We start from the raw sequence: 19,952 nt of genomic DNA on the forward strand, positions 1-19,952 counted from the left end.
TATTGGTATTTCACATCCAGATTGTAGGGTAAAAAGTATTAGATCAGGCTAAATGGTCTTGGCACATTTATTTCTGTAATTTTGTATCTGTGTTTTCAAGAACAAAATGGGATTCTTGTTTTATTATATATAGATCATCAATTTATTACTCTTGGACTTGCGTTGATTAATAGCAGAGAGAGAAAAATATTTATTGCAGTCACTGAATCCATCTACACAACATCATGCAATCTTCTCAGGAAGTAGAGCCAGGAAGTATAGCTGTGTTTCGATATGCATCATACAATTAGCTCCTCGGAATATTTGTGAACACAATGGGATGGTCAAATGAACTAAACAGAGTGTATACATGTCTCTCAAAGAATAAGAAGAATGGTAGTAGTCCCACTAACCTTTGTAGTTCTCTTACTCTGATTGAGCACAAAGGTACAATTTCAAGTCCTCCTTACCATGATGATCTTTTGTAAAAGGATGGCTTGTTCTCAGTTGGGAAATGGAAAGCATAGTCTGATCTCCAATGATGTCTCTCTAGCTGACCTTTTAGCCAGATTGTCTACACCGCACAATTCAATCCTCGGTGGTCTTATTCAAGCCTCCGTAATCCATGTGAGATTTCCCAATTCTTTTTCATGTTTAATATTCTTTGCTAACATCAGCAAGGATTGGTGGAGAGGCAACTCTAAGGGTTCAGCTCCCTCGGGCACAATCCAGAAACCTAAAAAAACAAATACAACAACTATGAGATAGCTTAAACCCACATAAAGTCAGCAAATTTGAAGAACATATCAGTAGAAAACGTCCTCACTACTAAGCTCACTTCTTATTTGACCTCCTTCATCTGCAAAAGAAATTCATTAGAGCCACAAATTCTCCCAACTAAAAGGACTTCAATATCTAAATCCAATGGAAGAAAAACAACCAATTTTGTCTAAACCACTTAAACATAATCAAACCAAAACACAACTAAAAACAAAACTAAGATAAAATTACTATTACTCAAAATCTTAGTTCAGACAGTGACAAATTTTTTTTGTAACACATTCGTTATGTGGTTTTAAGCTATCTCATAGTTTAAAACGACTTTTATCACACACTGGACATCTGTTATACAAACATAATCAAAACCAAATTGTATACAATCAATGAATCAATTCACCATGAGAGACCCATACATCAACAATATCGTTCTCAAAATTGGGTTTTGCCAAAGTCATTGTCTCTCTACATTGGTCAATTTAAAAACTTTCCCTTCCTCAGCATCGAATAATCAAAAACCTAATCAAACTAAAAAAAAAAAAACTAATCAAAACTTACTACAATCGATTAGTCAAAATCCCTTATCAAACCCAAAACATATCCAAAAAAAAAACAAATACAGAATTGAGATACAAACCACTTCAGGACGCGATATTTCCGTTTGGAATTAAGATGATGAAGCAAGGTTGCAACGAATTCTTTGCTGTGAGTAATCTAGAAGAGAAGAAGAATGTCACAGTAAAGTGAAAAACTCCGGTGAAGCTCCCCATTACTAATAAAAAAAAACACAGACAAATAAAAATTAGGGTTACTGGATGAGAGTGTTTGAGAAGGCTAGGGAAAAGTTCCATTCGAAGCCATTTTTCTACACCCACCCACCCACCCATATTTAGTCAACCCACACCCCCGCCACGTAAAGTTACCAAACGTTCCTGGCCGTCGAATTAAAAACTCCATCCGGATATTATGGACCGCCAGATCAGGGTCTCCGTTAAATCCTGTCTGTTTAATGACTCTCAAATCTCAGAGTCAAAGTACACCTTTTTTTTTTATAACAGTGATATCCAATATCAATATCAAATCATATTTTTATAAACATAATATCCAATCATATTTTTTATTTCTTATATAAACACAATATCAATATCAAATCATATTTTTTATAAACACAATATCAAATCATATTTTCTAAATAATTTTTTATTTATTAACTAAAGAAAAAAAATCATATAGAAGTACAATATGAAATCATACTACTAACAATTATTTTATATAAATACAATATGAAATCATACTACTAACACAAACAAATCATACACATAATATGACTTCTCATCTTAAAGGTGTTAAAAAATCAACAATGATTGATGAAATTCGTAGAGCATTATGCAAGCACAACAAGGATAATCCAACAACACCAAAAATTCTTGCAATGATAAGAAAAATTAGAGATGAAATTCAATGTGATATTGATTTTAGCAAAAAACAAAAGACAATTAAATCACTTTTCAACCAGTCTTCGTAAATCATTAATGTATTGAATATATATATGTAATGTATTATTAATTTATATTTCATATGGGCCTACATAGGTAATCAAAAAAGTATTATCCTATAATTTTAGCGAATTATTAATTTGGCACGTTGTCCCCGACTCGGAACCGGCCAAAAATATTATTTAAGAGAATTTATTAAATAATCGAGCATTAATTAAAAGAGTTTCTACTGTAAGATAAAAGGAAGAATTGTCAATGTTCCTTCTGAAGCTCACAAGCTTGAAGGGATTGGCCGATAAACTCAATGAAGAATCAGGGTTTGTAACTTAGGGATAAAGAGTTTTTTCTTAGGAAAAACTTCGAAATTCAAAAAATTCAATCCTAGTTTCTTTCTCTTATTTGCAGGTTATGTTGTAAAAGGCGAGCGCTTTTGGGGCTTAAGCGCCAAAGGCCCACTAAGCGTAGGACCAACGCGTAGCAAAAAAAGGCGCCAAGGCGAGGCGACATAATCAATTTTTTTCCTGAGCGCCTAGGGCGCCCAGGGAGTGCTTAAGCGCGCCCATCGCCTCGCCCAGCGCCTTTTACAACATAGTTTGCAGGTACAACAACTGGGGTGCCTACGGACAATCAAATGAAGAAGGTAATCATTAAAAAAAATTGGTCGTCGTCCCACCGTGACAGCGGTCATCTAGTTAAAATCTTTGTCTTATTTTCAACTTAAGAGCTCATACAGGCTGAGGACTGATAATCAATTTAGGAAGTGGACGTACTCTTTCTCTTTTCCCTCAAATAAACACTTAAATCATGAAATTAAATTAAAGGGAAGTATCAAATAAATAAACATGGCTAATTTGGGATCTACAAGAATTATCTGAGGCATATCATTAGAAAACAAAAATGGTCATTATGAAGTAAAATGGAAACCCCTTATCCAACTATTTTCAGTAATGACTAATTTACCCCTAATTAATTAGTGTTAATTCGAGTGATTAATTGATGGTTAATCTTGTTAGCCTACGAATCAACTAATGTTAATACATCATCAATACATAAAACTTTTTTGAATTTTCTAAAAAAACATCAACCCTGAATCGGTGGATGCATGCACTCCTGGACCGATTAATCTTGACGTTCATGCACCATAGACCGATTCTAGGTTGATGTTCTTCATTCATAAAGAACACTAGGAATCACTGTACAAGACTTAAAACATAGACAGTTTGTGAAATTTACTAGTGTATCAAAACATACAATTTTTTATTCTTTTGAAATTCTTGATCTATGAATAACATCTACCTAAAATCAGCATATGTTCTTCATTAAAGCTACAAATGATTGCTTGTAGGGATGTAACTTCAAGAATACTAAATCCCCAACTGAGAAAGATATGTCAGTTCTATGAGCATCTTCAAACTGTTTCATCCTATGTTGAGCCTTTGTCAGATCTTCTTTCATGAGTTTCAGCATATGATCCCTTGCTTGTAGGTAGTCTTTTACAACAATAACTGAAGTAGTGGCTTGCACAGGGAATGCCAAATGTGGTGGAGTATAACCATAAAGAGCCTGGAAGGGAGTCATCTTGAGGCTAGTATGAAAGTTGGTGTTAAACCACCACTCAGCCAATGCCAACCAATTAAGCCATAGTTTAGGAGAAGAGCTAGTCATGCATTGGTTCTCTCAATCTGACCATTAGTTTAAGGATGGTAGGAAGTGCTAAGGTTCGACTAAGTTCCTAGTGACTTAAACAAATACTGCCAAAAGGTGCTGAGAAATACCTTATCTCTATCTGAGACTATAGAAGCTGGCATGCCATGTAGTTTGAATATGTGGTGCATAAATTCCTTGGCAACAGAGATGGCAGTGAATGGATGACTCAGTGCAATTAAGTGGTTGTACTTGGTCAGCCTGTCAACCACCACCAAGATAACATTCTTCCTAAAAGACATTGGCAGGCCTTCAATGAAGTCCATAGAGATATGCTCCCAAGTTGTGTCTGGAATGGGAAGAGGTTGGAGCAGTCCAGTGATGGGATTTTAATTGTGTACCACAAGAGCACGGCTGTCTATTGGACAGTATGCAAGTACAGTTCATTCCACAGGGACTAAACTTGTGTTACTTTCAAATTCTAATAAATATTAAGCTAAAAAGATTAAATAGTAAAATATCAACTAAGGCTAATAAAATTTATAAACCAAATTGAATGAAACTAGGGTTTTAGGATTCCACCTGAGTAATTATGTAAAACACCCAAACAATCTTCAACAAATATCCATTTTTATAACTCAAGACTATCGAGACCCAACCGATACATCTCGGAAGATATAACTTTTAAAACAAATAGTACAACTTTTGTTGTAAACCAAAACATTATAATCTCCTTCGTTTATAAAAGATCAACAACCTAAGGCTATTCAAAACAATTAAAGAACGAAGCTCATATGGAAGAGAGATTGATAAACTAATTATTGCTCAAAATAATATTTTATTAAAAGATTACCTGAATATTGTACATGATAACCCGGCTTCTTCCTCAACCCCAGTGGAGAAATTACTCCATTATTATAAAAGAAAATTAAACGAATGAAATAAAAACTCTATTATTTTGCTCAGACTCCGGACTCCCCTCCTTGATTTATAGGGACAAAAGAATTTTACCTTCCATTTTAATTCTCATCATTACATAGTCAACCCAATATAAGTTTGCCATGTGTTAAGTGATAAACTAATTACCAATTGTAGTGTGCCATATCATCCCTTTCTGCATCACTTTACACCATTTAATATGTGAGAGAATATTTTGGATTAATTCTCATGCATGCAACTTATTTTCTCAAATCTCCAAATCTTCATGTATTTATTTTCGTGATGCATGTAGGCAATTCTTTCCTAATTCATCCTTTTGTCAACCATAACTCCTTTGGATTTCCTTAATGCGATAAAGGAAAGGATAAATTTTCATGGTCAAGGTGTCGACATTGTTACAGTTACGTCAACGGTTCGACCCATTTGCTTCAATATTTGTTCCCTTCCAAAGTCCATATTTTCTGCGCACAAGCTTAGTTTTAGCCGTTTTTCGAGTCATAGCCCATTTTATTCATGTACCTACAAAAATAAAATAAATAACAAAATTAGTACAAAAATAAGCACCAACAATATATATTACCAGGACTAATTAAGACACAAATATGTCTCTATCAAATACCCTCAAACCTATATTTTGCTAGTCCTCGAGCAAAACCAAAATGAAAATAAGAATCCTAACTCACTATCGCAGGCATCGCGGTTGCACTTAGCATGTGCAACAAGCCTTTAAACCCCTAGGTGTCCCTAGTGGCCGAGTTATAGTCTCGAGAGGGTTTACAAGATGTGTACCCACAAAACCTTTACTCCAGACCCTAGCTATCTACGCAGAACCTTGAAAGGCCTTAAAGAACCTCCTTGGTTGGCATACTCTCATTGATTACAGGAGGAAGTACCATGATGCGAAATTCCAATTGCTGTACACGAGTATGCACTCACATACTAAAATTCATATATAAGTGACAGAGCTCTACTCAGATAGTCTCATTATGGACATCATATCTGGAGTCAATAAATCACATGGATAGATTAAGAAGATGGATTTAGAGAAAAATGTAGACGGTTTTGATGTCGACTAAGGTGAACGGTGTTTCCCATATCTTTCTGAAGGCCACCGCCAAAATGAACCTATCCTAATGGACTGAGATACTAGACTGACTAATATCAACACAACCGGCATATACAAGGGAGCCAGTGGTCGATAATCCTAACTCTAGGTCAACACAACTGGCATATACAAGGGTACCAGTGGTCGACTTTATTGAATTTATTCCAGTTGGTCTGATGGTCTGGTCTCAACCTTTTTTTTTTTTAACTGCATGATTTGATCTTTTGGATCCAAACGCATGCTTCTTGTCAGCAGATTACATGATAGTTCCCATGGATCATGCGTTCCACGATTGTTTAGGCGACGGAGACAGGGAAAACACACACATATTGCTATCCAAGTGTTAAATTTTTTTTTATGGTATCTCAATCACTCTAGCAGTGGTAACAACTTGATTCGTGAGCCCCACCTAATCACTTAGAGAAACATATTTTTAAAAAGAAAACAAAATAAAAACAAAAGTGAAAAGGACTCAACGAGATATGGCGAAATTACCATGTTATTTCTAACACCCGAGCTCTGTGCTTTTATAAATAGACTCTTTATATGTTTCCATCTACTCAGATTGGTTCCTCAACTCCTACAACCAAGATGCTTCCATCCACTTAGATTGGTTACTGCCATCCTTAATAGGCATAAATTTCTAGGCTCTGGAGTTTTATTTATTTATTTTTATAAATTTATTATTAAAAACTAACTCAAAGTTTTTCCCTCACCACCAAGCTTAAATCTAGCATTGTCCTCAATGTTTCAAAATGAAAGTGCAGTACCAAAAATATAAGTAACAAGAGGAAACAGTAAAGAGAAAAGTCAGAAAGATAGTACCTGGATGAAGCGTAACAATCCTTCCATGGGGAATAAGACAAAAATAAAATCAAAAACAAAACTATTGTACAACAAGAGGAGGGTCCTCCAGAGGGACCTTAATATCACCGTGTATGGGTTGCCTCCCTACAGCGCTAAGTTTATCGTCTTCATCCAGACTTCGGTAAAATTATTAGTCACCACATAAAATCATAAAGTAGTAGTCGGAACATATGTGGGTCATCAAAACCAAATAAAGCTACCACAAAAAGAAGAAAACTGCAGCAGACCAAGAAAGTGAACCTACCAAATGCACCCTTATCAAGTTTTCTATTTAAGACAACTATAACTAGTTGTGGTTCGGGTTCTATAAAAGGGTCTAGATAAAATATTTTCATTGGCTGAGTTTCCTCATAAGCAGGATCTGGGGGATCAGTTTGTATAGTCTGGAAAAACTCAAGTAAAAACTTAGGAGCACATAATAATAACCTGAACAATTGTGGATCCTCAAAGTCAATTAGATTTGACTTACATAGTTGACCATAATGGTGGTCATTCTTAAGAAAATGTGTCGAAGATTATAATTTCCTAAAACAATTAGGTTTAGTTCTAAAAGCTATATAATGACACATTTCAAATTGAGATACTCCCACATTTGCTAAATAAAATCTTGGTGGGACAACAAATTCAATTAAGGTATCATGGACCGGATTAACCACATCAACCATAGGATGGGTTTCTATCAACTGAGTTTCTTTCTGGACATAACTAGGTTCAGGAAAACGTACATGAAGATAATCTCTTAAGATAGTAGAGGCATATACGTCGAGTCCCAAGTTAGGGATTTTTATAAGAGTCAAAGGTGAACCACGGGGAAAATGATATTCACCCCCAAACCTAGAGTTGTCAATATCCTTGGATAAACTAGTCACAATTTCCTTAATTTCTAAATTATCAGATTTAGGAAAATGGTCTTTTATTTCTTCTAGGTTGTAATCATGTGGTTCTACATTTCTATAATCCTCAGCAGAGACTATTGTTTCCAAATCGGTAGACTTTAAAACATTAATCTCGGGATAAACTCTTTCCTCTAAACCATCATCGACTTCATAATCACAATGATATACTACACCGTCTAAAACAATTGTATCCCTAGTCAAATCCCCGTCCTTTTGAATAGCTGAATAATCATTAATAAAATTAGGATTTGAACTAGAAACAACATTATCATCATAATGCCCAATTGGTGTAACAATTTCCTCATCACTATGACTATATATTTCAAATTCTTCATCGATATTATCCTCATCATCATAAAAATACGAGGATGGTTGAACCTTGTCTAAACATGCAGTGTTTTCAGATCTAACCTCATCCTCTAAATTAGGTGAATAATTATATGTATTGTCAAGGGTAAGATTGGAAACACTATTTTGGAATTCAAGGTCATTATGAGTAATATCCTTAGGTGCATATTTTTCCACATACTTATTAACAGTCTCACACATTCTATCCAGGATTATTCGAGATTGACGCACAAATTCATGTGTAGTTTCATTGAACTTCTTAAGTGATTCCTCTAAAGAATGACTTGAATATTCATCACTACGTGATATACCAGTCACTTGTTGAAACTGTTTGAGTGCATCTTCTAAGGAATGAGTTTTATATTCATCAAGAACTGGTGGCAATTGTTTTATTAAATCCTCCAAAGATGGAGAACTCCCATTTGTTTATTATAATAATGCTCATTCTCTCGTTCGTATGATTGGTGTACGTGCGAATAGTAATTGGGATCACCATGGTATGAACCATAACCCTCAGAAGGTCGGTAGTGGTCCCAATTACTATCCACACTACGGGCATAGTACGGATACTGTCCATTTAGATATTCAGTTGAATAATCACTATATTGGTCTTTATAATACCAGCTTGACATTTTTTTTGTGCACGTGCAAATGCAGGGTCGACTAAAATTGGTAGGCTCAGGTTACCTTAAGCTGAATATACCTACAGTCAAAGACTGGTCAACGGTACTGGGCTAAGGTTTGTGGAATTTCGGCTGGTAACTCCCATAAAGCCCAAGGCACGGGTTCAGCATACTTTTCCACGGGTTATCCTAAAATAGGTTGTCTGACGATGCAATTGTTGTGTGCAACGTGTTTTTTTTTATAAAGAAAACAAAAATATTTACAAAGAAAATAAAAATTCTAGACTAATTATGTACAAACAAATAAAATATCTAAAGAATCAAAATATTTCCTAAAATGAATATTTACAAAAAAAAATAAAAATAAAAAATAAAACTTGGATACTTACCTATTTAGTGCGCAAATCTTATTTTCACTTTAAATCTCCAAGTATCCTGCACAGCAAAAATAAAAAGATACCCAAGTAAAATTTAGAAAAAAAAATATCTAAACTATCCTAATATTTACAAACTTAATAGAAATTAAAAACAACAACTTTTTTTTAATCCCCGGCAGCGGCGCCAAAAAACTTGATGGGATTTTAATTGTGTACCGCAAGAGCACGACTGTCTATTGGACAGTATGCAAGTACAGTTCGTTCCACATGGACTAAATTTGTGTTACTTTAAAATCTAATAAATATTAAGCTAAAAAGATTAAATAGTAAAATATCAACTAAGGCTAATAAAATTTATAAACCAAATAGAATGAAACTAGAGTTTTAGGATTCCACCTGATTAATTATGTAAAACACCCAAACAATCTTCAACAAATATCCATTTTTATAACTCAAGACTATCGAGACCCAACCGATACATCTCGGAAGATATAACTTTTAAAACAAATAATACAACTTTTGTTGTAAACCAAAACATTATAATCTCCTTCGCTTATAAAAGATCAACAACCTAAGGCTATTCAAAACAAATAAAGAACGAAGTTCATATGGAAGAGAGATTAATAAAAAAATTATTGATCAAAATAATATTTTATTAAAAGATTACCTAAATATTGTACATAATAACCCGGCTTCTTCCTCAACCCCAGTGGAGAAATTACTCCATTATTACAAAAGAAAATTAAACGAATGAAATAAAAACTCTATTATTTAGCTCAGACTCCGGACTCCCCTCCTTGATTTATAGGGATAAAATAATTTTACCTTCCATTTTAATTCCCATTATTATATCGTCAACCCAATATAAGTTTGCCATGTGTTAAGTGATAAACTAATTACCAATTTTAGTGTGCCACATCATCCCTTTCTGCATCACTTTACACCATTTAATATGTGAGAGAATATTTTGGATTAATTCTCATGCATGCAACTTATTTTCTCAAATCTCCAAATCTTCATGTATTTATTTTCGTGATGCATGTAGGCAATTCTTTCCTAATTCATCCTTTTGTCAACCATAACTACTTTGGATTTCCTTAATGCGATAAAGGGAAGGATAAATTTTCATGGTCAAGGTGTCGACATTGTTACAGTTACGTCCACGGTTCGACCCATTTGCTTCAATATTTGTTCCCTTCCAAAGTCCATATTTTCTGCGCACAAGCTCAGTTTTAGCCGTTTTTTGAGTCATAGCCCATTTTATTCATGTACCTACAAAAATAAAATAAATAACAAAATTAGTACAAAAATAAGCACCAACAATATATATTACCAGGACCAATTAAGACACAAATATGTCTCTATCAAATACCCCCAAACCTATACTTTGCTAGTCCTCGAGCAAAACTAAAATGATAATAAGAATCCTAACTCACTGTCGTAGGCATCGCGGTTGCACTTAGCATGTGCAACAAGCCTTTAAACCCCTAGGTGTCCCTAGTGGCCGAGTTATAGTCTCGGGAGGGTTTACAAGAGGTGTACCCACAAAACCTTTACTCCAGACCCTAGCTATCTACGCAGAACCTTGAAAGGCACTAAAGAACCTCCTTGGTTGGCATACTCTGATTGATTACAGGAGGAAGTACCCTGATGCGAAATTCCAATTGTTGTACACGAGTATGTGATATTAATTTTTGAATGATGTTGTAGTAATGAGGTTCAAACTCTCGGACTTGTGAAGATTAAATTTAAAGATTTAATAAAATTATATACAAAAATATTAACAAAGTGGGCGAGAGGTATGAGAAAACAACCAAGGCACTGATTCCACTATTACATATGAATTAATGATGGTAAATAATCCAAAACTCTAATTATCTTTTAAGTCCTTTATATCTTAACTCACTAATAATCAAGCAAATTCTCAAACATCAATTGTATCCCTTAAGCATAGATTATCTAAACAAAGCATAACCTATCTAATTGAATCACAACTGATTAGGAAAATTACGCAAATAATTTAAAACTCTGCAAAAGCAGTGATTGAGTGAATTATAATTAAATATTAGAGAAAATAAAATAGTTACCAATTGTTCGTGCGTAAATAGCTTCCTCATTGCCTTGGTTGTGGGAGAATTAGCCGCTCATCATGTTGGAAACACGCTCAAAAATCATTATTATTGCTCAAAGGGTGTTTACAAATGATGAAAAGGGAGAAATAATTCAAAACCGGGTTTGTAACAATTATATTTGTTACAAACCAGAGAACTACGACCCTCGGCAAATAAGACTGTCCTGCGACAGTAACAAATAAGACTGTCGGGCGACAGTCGCTGAAACTGTAGCAAAATAAGACTGCTCTGTGTGGGTCTTATGTTCTTCGTGTTCTTGGTGCAGCAGCAGCAACAGCAGAAACCGAGTTTGGGAAAACTCGAATTTCTTCTTCTCTGGCTCTCCTCAGCCCCCCAGACTCTCGACACCCTCTCTAGGACTCCCGGGGAATCTATTTAAAGAAAAAACACGCGTTGAATCTCCTCCATTAATCCCAAATAATCTTCTTTTACTCGGGATATTTTCTTTCTTTTTTATCAATGATTTTGATTTTTACGCATCTGCAGCTGGATTAAATTCCTTATAAATCTTCTTCACGTTCCAAAGTGTTGATTAAGGCTTCCAAACACGTGCAGTACACGTTTAGATTCACCACAACTCGTGTAAGCTCATGTTTTTCCTCCAACTCACTGTTTGGATTAAACCAAGTTATCCAGACAAATTTGATCGAAACAAACACCCATACTAGCTTTGTTAGGACATATCACAACTACCCATTAAGTTTCAGCCCTTTAGTCTACCCAGAACTCCTTCAAGAATCGACCGAAAGTTACACAGTTGAGAATAAAATTTTCCCGCCAAAACGAATTTTTGAAATGTTGAAGATGGTGTCCCCCTAACCAAACTGGGGGTGCGAATAGAAGTTGCCCAAATGAGGTGCCCCTTATCCAAATTTAGGGTACCTTTAGTACTTTTCTCAGGGAGTCCAAATAGCACTTTTTGAGCAACTTTTTCCACACAAGTGTATTTCTCCAAAAATACCTACAAACACACAAAGCATCAAAATTAGTACAAAAATCGAGCACTAACAATAGAGACATTGAGTACAATTTAGACACAAAAATGTGTCTATCAAATACCCCCAAACTTATTATTTGCTAGTCCTCGAGCAAAACTAACAAAAAATAAAACCGAGTTAATCTCGAGAGGGTTTACCAGAGGTGTACCCACAAAACCATGACTTCTAATTGGTCACAAGTATCCAAAGAGCTATGATGATATACATATTCTCAACCTATCTCCAAGTAACTAGAATGCCAGAGAAACTAAAGGTGTCAGCTCTAAAGCTGACTGAAGAAAAGGGGAGACACATCCGCAACACTACTAGATAAAGAGATATCCGCTACACGGCTAGATAAACATTGTAAAATGCGGCCGCTGCTTTACAGCTGGATAAGATTAGGAGAGAGATAAAGATGAGAGGGACATCTGCTACACAGCTGGACTAATTACGTGTGATGAGTTAAACCAGTGCTAGAAAGATCTTGTGCCAGATTGAAAGCGGACTAACAAAACAACCAAATGTATATTCTTCGACTCTCTCATAGTGCTCAGTAGAAACAACGTCTTCTTCGGTCTTCAACTGTTGATGATAAACTATCGAACCTCATAGAACCTTGACAATCAACTCTTCTCTTCGATTTCTTGCTTGACTTATAAATTTCTACTTCCCTTTGGCCTTATTGAACAAAACGTAACGATGATTTTTTTCATTTTTTTTTTGTTGGAAACAAAAATTACAAGACAACAATTTACATGGCCATGAGAGAAGGACTTTCAAAACTTGGATCTTCGCAACTTGTGATGTCTTGGTATCATGGATTCTAACAACTTATATCATTTGCTCTTATAACTTCAACTTTGATTTTTGAATTATTCTTTTCTATTGTTGCTTCTAAACCTAAAACGTCTTCAACTTTCTTCATAGATTTTGATGTCGCTCCGCTTGTTGATGATAATAAGTTTCTACTGAGAGAGAGTCGCAATCCGGTAACTAAGACTACATTGTGAGGTTTCTTTGTCTTTCTGGCATTTCCTGAACTACTTGCCTTTCCATCATGTATGGTTAGGTCCATCACGGTTACCCTCTAAAAGGAACAAGTTCTCTCCTGAATTTCAAGGATCTCAATGTCTTTTTCTCTAATGTCTCAAAAGGTTGTTATCCCTAGCATTCCAATTTCTATCTTTTCGGTGAGAAACAATATGTAAACTTAGCTAACTGGGTACCATGTGACGCTAGAAGTTTCAAAAGTGCAACTAAAAGTTCTTCCCCACCCCCAAACTTAAATCTAACATTGTCCTCGATGTTCTAAAGATAAAATTAAAAGCATGAACAAGGAGAAATTGTTACCACTTGAAGAAAAAGAGTTAAGGAAAGATATTACCATGCTGCATGAGCATGGGTTACCTCCCAATAATTGCTAAGTTTAAAGTCTTCAGCCAGACTTAGGAAAGGATTAGTCAACTCGAACCGTATAACAGTAGCCGGAATAACTGTGGGTCTTCAAAACCAAATAAAGCTGACCAAAGGAAATTGCAGTAAACCAAGAAAATGAACAAGACTAGCATGCCCTTACCTAGTTTCCTGATTAAGACAACTACATCTAATTGTGGTTCAGGTTCAGGTTGCAACTCCTCAAAAGTGAGATCCGAATTATTAGGCTGCAACTCCTCAAAAGTGAGATCCGAATTATTAGGTCCTAGAGTCTGTAAAAACTCAAATAAAAATTTAGAAGCACATAATAATAACCTAAATAATTGAGGATCCTCTAAGTCAATCAGGTTTGACTTACAAAATTGACCACAATGAGGGTAGTAGTCATTCTTAAGAAAATGTGTTGATTCTAATTTCCTAAAGCATTTAGGTTTAGTCTCACAACTAAATATTCGACACATTTGAAATATAAACGTTCCTACATTTGGAAGAAAACTATTTGGTGGGAAAACAAAGTCAATAAGGGTATCATAGCCTGGGCAAACCACATCAACCAGAGGATGGGTTTCTAATGACTGAACTTCTTTCTGGACATTATTAGGTTCGGGAAAACGTGTATGGAGATAATCTTGTACGATGGTTGAGGCACAAATGTCAAGCCTTACACGAGGGAACTTTCTAAGAGTTAAAGGTAAAGCACAAGAAGAATGATAATCACCCCCAAACTTAGAGTTTTGGGTGTCTCTAGGTAGACTAACTACAATTTCCCTAATTTCTAGATCATCGGAATCCTGAAAATGGTCAATTGCTTCTGTTAGGTTATACTCAGGTGATGCATCCTCACTCATATTTAAAAGCTCTACGAGTTCATCTTCTTCGTCTAAGACTATTGTTTCTAAATCGATAGACTCTAAAACATTATTCTCAGAATAAACTCGTTCCTCTAAATCACTATCGGCTTTGTAAACAGGAAATACTACATCGTCTAAAACGAGGGTATCTCTAGTCAAATCCTCGTCCTTTTGAATAGGTGAATAATTATTAAAATTATTTGGATTTGAAATAGAAATAATATTATCATTGTAAAGCTCAATTGGAGTATCCATTTCCTGATCACTATTCCTACATAAGTATGATTCTCCATCAACACTATCCTCATCATAATAACATGAAAAAGATCGAACCTCATCAAAACAAGTAGTGCTACCAATTCTAACCTTGTTATCTTGATTATGTAAATAACTATCTTCATTCTCAAGGGTATTATTGGATACACTATATTGGCAATTCAAGTAATTTCGAGCAATTCTTTCGTTCGTCTCAGCTCTCCGCTTGAGGTGGTCTTCTAAAGAAGGTTCACTCATTATTGTAGTTCTTTCGTCTATAATTATACTATTCATCTCAGCTAACTTACGGGTCGACTCAGCTAACTTCCTGAGGGACTCTTCTAAAGGAGGAATAGGAACAGAGGGATCATAAAAAGGACTACTTTTCAATAGTTTGATTGTATCCTCTAGAGACGAAGAACTAGTACTATAATCTTCTTGCTCGTAAGACTGATGCATGTGTGGATAGTAATTGGGCTCACCAGGGTATGACCCATATCCTTCCAAAGGATGGCGTTCCCAACCACTATTCCCAACATGGTCATAAAAAGGATGATGTCCATATTCAAATTCAGGTCGATAATCATTGTATTGGCTTCTATCATACCAGTTCGACATTCTTAATTTCAATGGAATTCTACACAATCACAAACAAGGCTGACTCGACCAAATCAAACCTATAAAATCTAGCAAACAACAAGCATGATGGCTCCACTTATATTGTTTCTAGACCAGCTTCTAATCTTTCGAAAAGGAATTCGTTACAATCTGAGCAAACCTCTATGGAATCAATCCGAGTTTAAGTAAGTTAAATTGAGACGAGGGAAGCTGCGAGGAGCTTTGATACCCAAGGTCTCACCGGTATTATAAGGCGGCGCAGTCACGCATTCAACTCGCAGAAACCATCATGAACTACAAAGTATCCTCAAAAGAGTAACCAATATTTTTCGAACGACTTTCCTATTAAGCTCGTTACCCTATGGGTCTCGTTCTAGTCAAAATTTTAAGCTTAGGTTCGCGTTTGGTTTCGTTTTCCTAAAGCGGGCAAGAAGGAAACGGTGATGAAATCTGAGTCCTTATCTTAATTTGTCCAGGCCTTGCCCTTTACTAGGAAATTAAAACAACCGTATTCAAATCCTCAGCATATATTCACCTTAAGGTATACAATAAACCCGCTGACAGGGGATTCGCGGGTGTTTCGAAAGCTTACCTCCCGTACCAGACGGGAGCAGAACTGCTGAAGTCGACTCGGGCCACGACTCCTATGTCATGTGCGAATCCGAGGGGCTGAGACGATATTGTAATCGTCGTCCTTCCCTGCAAACAGTTTTATATTTAATGTACCCTTCCTTAGGGTTTATAAAAAAAAATTGTCCAAGTCCAAAGTCCAAATAAAGTGCAAAAGAAAAGAAATAAAAAAAAAATTACAAAAAATGGAAGGTCTCTAAAAAAATAAATAAAATAAATTCTCTCTCTTTTTTTAAATTTTTTTTTCTTTCGCTCTTTTTTTTTTTTGCTTTGTCTTTTTCCTTCTCTTTTGGCTTTAAGCTTTGATTCCAAGTCTTTAGTATCCAACTTCAAACCTGTAATACAAAGACACACCCATAGAAACGTAAAAAGAACAAATGAAATAAAAAAAAACCTAAAAATTCTACCTAAGCACAAATCCGCGTCGGCGGCGCCAAAATGATATTAATTTTTGAATGATGTTGTAGTAATGAGGTTCAAACTCTCGGACTTGTGAAGATTAAATTTAAAGATTTAATAAAATTATATACAAAAATATTAACAAAGTGGGCGAGAGGTATGAGAAAACAACCAAGACACTGATTCCACTATTACACATGAATTAATGATGGTAAATAATCCAAAACTCTAATTATCTTTTAAGTCCTTTATATCTTAACTCACTAATAATCAAGCAAATTCTCAAACATCAATTGTATTCCTTAAGCATAGATTATCTAAACAAAGCATAACCTATCTAATTGAATCACAACTGATTAGGAAAATTACGCAAACAATTTAAAACTCTGCAAAAGCAGTGATTGAGTGAATTATAATTAAATATTAGAGAAAATAAAATAGTTACCAATTATTCATGCGTAAATAGCTTCCTCATTGCCTTGGTTGTGGGAGAATTAGCCGCTCATCATGTTGGAAACACGCTCAAAAATCATTATTATTGCTCAAAGGGTGTTTACAAATGAAAAGGGAGAAATAATTCAAAACCGGGTTTGTAACAATTATATTTGTTACAAACCAGAGAACTACGACCCTCGGCAAACAAGACTGTCCTGCGACAGTAACAAATAAGACTGTCACTCTAACAAATAAGACTGTCGGGCGACAGTCGCTGAAACTGTAGCAAAATAAGACTGCTCTGTGTGGGTCTTATGTTCTTCGTGTTCTTGGTGCAGCAGCAGCAACAACAGAAACCGAGTTTGGGAAAACTTGAATTTCTTCTTCTCTGGCTCTCCTCAGCCCCCCAGACTCTCGACACCCTCTCTAGGACTCCCAGGGAATCTATTTAAAGAAAAAACACGCATTGAATCTCCTTCATTAATCCCAAATAATCTTCTTTTACTCGGGATATTTTCTTTCTTTTTTTATCAATGATTTTGATTTTTACGCATCTGCAGCTGGATTAAATTCCTTATAAATCTTCTTCACGTTCCAAAGTGTTGATTAAGGCTTCCAAACACGTGCAGTACACGTTTAGATTCACCACAACTCGTGTAAGCTCATGTTTTTCCTCCAACTCCCTGTTTGGATTAAACCAAGTTATCCAGACAAATTTGATCGAAACAAACACCCATACTAGCTTTGTTAGGACATATCACAACTACTCGTTAAGTTTCAGCCCTTTAGTCTACCCAGAACTCCTTCAAAAATCGATCGAAAGTTACACAGTTGAGAATAAAATTTTCCCGCCAAAACGAATTTTTGAAATGTTGAAGATGGTGTCCCCCTAACCAAACTGGGGGTGAAAATAGCAGGTGCCCAACTGAGGTGCCCCTTATCCAAATTGAGGGTGCCTTTAGTACTTTTCTCTGGGAGTCCAAATAGCACTTTTTGAGCAACTTTTTCCACACAAGTGTATTTCTCCAAAAACACCTACAAACACACAAAGCATCAAAATTAGTACAAAAATCGAGCACTAACAATAGAGACATTGAGTACAATTTAGACACAAAAATGTGTCTATCAGTATGCACTCACATACTAAAATTCATATATAAGTGACAAAGCTCTACTCAGATAGTCTCACTATGGACATCATATCCGGAGTCAATAAATCACATGGATAGATTAAGAAGATGGATTTAGAGAAAAATGTAGATGGTTTTGATGTCGACTAAGGTGAAAGGTGTTTCCCATATCTGTGTGAAGGCCACTGCCAAAATGAACCTATCTTAATGGACTGAGATACTAGTCTGACTAATATCAACACAACCGGCATATACAAGGGAACCAGTGGTCGATAATCCTAACTCTAGGTCAACACAACTGGCATATACAAGGGTACTAGTGGTCGACTTTATTGAATTTATTTCATATGGTCTGATGGTCTGGTCTCAAATTTTTTTTTCTTAACTGCATGATTTGATCTTTTGGATCCAAGCGCATGCTTCTTGTCAGCAGATTACATGATAGTTCCCATGGATCCTGCATTCCACGCTTGTTTAGGCGACGGATACAGGGAAACACACACACATATTGCTATCCAAGTGTTAACTTTTTTTTATATGGTATCTCAATCACTCTATTTCACCCTAGAAGTGGTAACAACTTGATTCGTGAGCCCCACCTAATCACTTAGAGAAACATATTTTTAAAAAGAAAACAAAATAAAAACAAAATTGAAAAGGACTCAACGAGATATGGCGAAATTACCATGTTATTTCTAACACCTGAGCTCTGTGCTTTTATGAATAAACTCTTTAGATGTTTCCATCTACTCAGATTGGTTCCTCAACTCCTACAACCAAGATGCTTCCATCCACTGAGATTGGTTCCTCAACTCCTACAACCAAGATGCTTCCATCCACTTAGATTGGTTACTACCATCCTTAATAGGCATAAATTTCTAGGCTCTGGAGTTTTATTTATTTATTTTTATAAATTTATTATTAAAAACTAACTCAAAGTTTTTCCCTCACCACCAAACTTAAATCTAGCATTGTCCTCAATGTTTCAAAATGAAAGTGCAGTACCAAAAATATAAGTAACAAGAGGAAACAGTAAAGAGAAAAGTCAGAAAGATAGTACCTGGATGAAGCGTAGCAATCCTTCCATGGGGAATAAGACAAAAATAAAATCAAAAACAAAACTATTGTACAACAAGAGGAGGGTCCTCCAGAGGGACCTTAATATCACCGTGTATGGGTTGCCTCCCTACAACGCTAAGTTTATCGTCTTCATCCAGACTTCGGTAAAATTATTATTCACCACATAAAATCATAAAGTAGTATTCGGAACATATGTGGGTCATCAAAACCAAATAAAGCTACCACAAAAAGAAGAAAACTGCAGCATACCAAGAAAGTGAACCTACCAAATGCACCCTTATCAAGTTTTCTATTTAAGACAACTATATCTAGTTGTGGTTCGGGTTCGGATTCTATAAAAGGGTCTAGATAAAATATTTTCATTGGCTGAGTTTCCTCACAAGAAGGATCTGGGGGATCAGGTTGTATAGTCTGGAAAAACTCAAGTAAAAACTTAGGAGCACATAATAATAACCTGAACAATCGTGGATCCTCAAATTCAATTAGATTTGACTTACATAGTTGACCATAATGGTGGTCATTCTTAAGAAAATGTGTCAAAGATTCTAATTTCCTAAAACAATTAGATTTAGTTCTAAAAACTATATGACACATTTCAAATTGAGATACTCCCACATTTGCTAAATAAAATCTTGGTAGGACAACAAATTCAATTAGGGTATCATGGACCGGATTAACCACATCAACCAAAGGATGGGTTTCTATCAACTGAGTTTCTTTCTGGACATAACTAGGTTCAAGAAAACGTACATGAAGATAATATCTTAAGATAGTAGAGGCATATACGTCGAGTCCCAAGTTAGGGATTTTTATAAGAGTCAAAGGTGAACCACGGGGAAAATGATATTCACCCCCAAACCTAGAGTTGTCAATATCCTTGGATAAACTAGTCATAATTTCCTTAATTTCTAAATTATCAGATTTAGGAAAATTGTCTTTTATTTCTTCTAGGTTGTA

The 19,952-nt window shown here is 35.4% G+C and overlaps 1 long non-coding RNA gene across 1 annotated transcript; it reads right to left on the bottom strand.

Moving 5' to 3' along the window:
* Window positions 1-5,279: 5,279 nt before the first annotated feature.
* LOC113300435 lies at window positions 5,280-9,826 on the bottom strand. The gene is made up of 3 exons (XR_003335796.1): window positions 9,719-9,826; window positions 9,064-9,109; window positions 5,280-5,354 (listed from the first exon to the last, which is right to left on the bottom strand). It is a non-coding gene; the product is annotated as an uncharacterized LOC113300435 (long non-coding RNA).
* Window positions 9,827-19,952: the final 10,126 nt, after the last annotated feature.

The sequence above is a fragment of the Papaver somniferum genome, chromosome 7 (genome assembly GCF_003573695.1).
Source record: "Papaver somniferum cultivar HN1 chromosome 7, ASM357369v1, whole genome shotgun sequence".
NCBI classification, from domain to species: domain Eukaryota; kingdom Viridiplantae; phylum Streptophyta; class Magnoliopsida; order Ranunculales; family Papaveraceae; genus Papaver; species Papaver somniferum.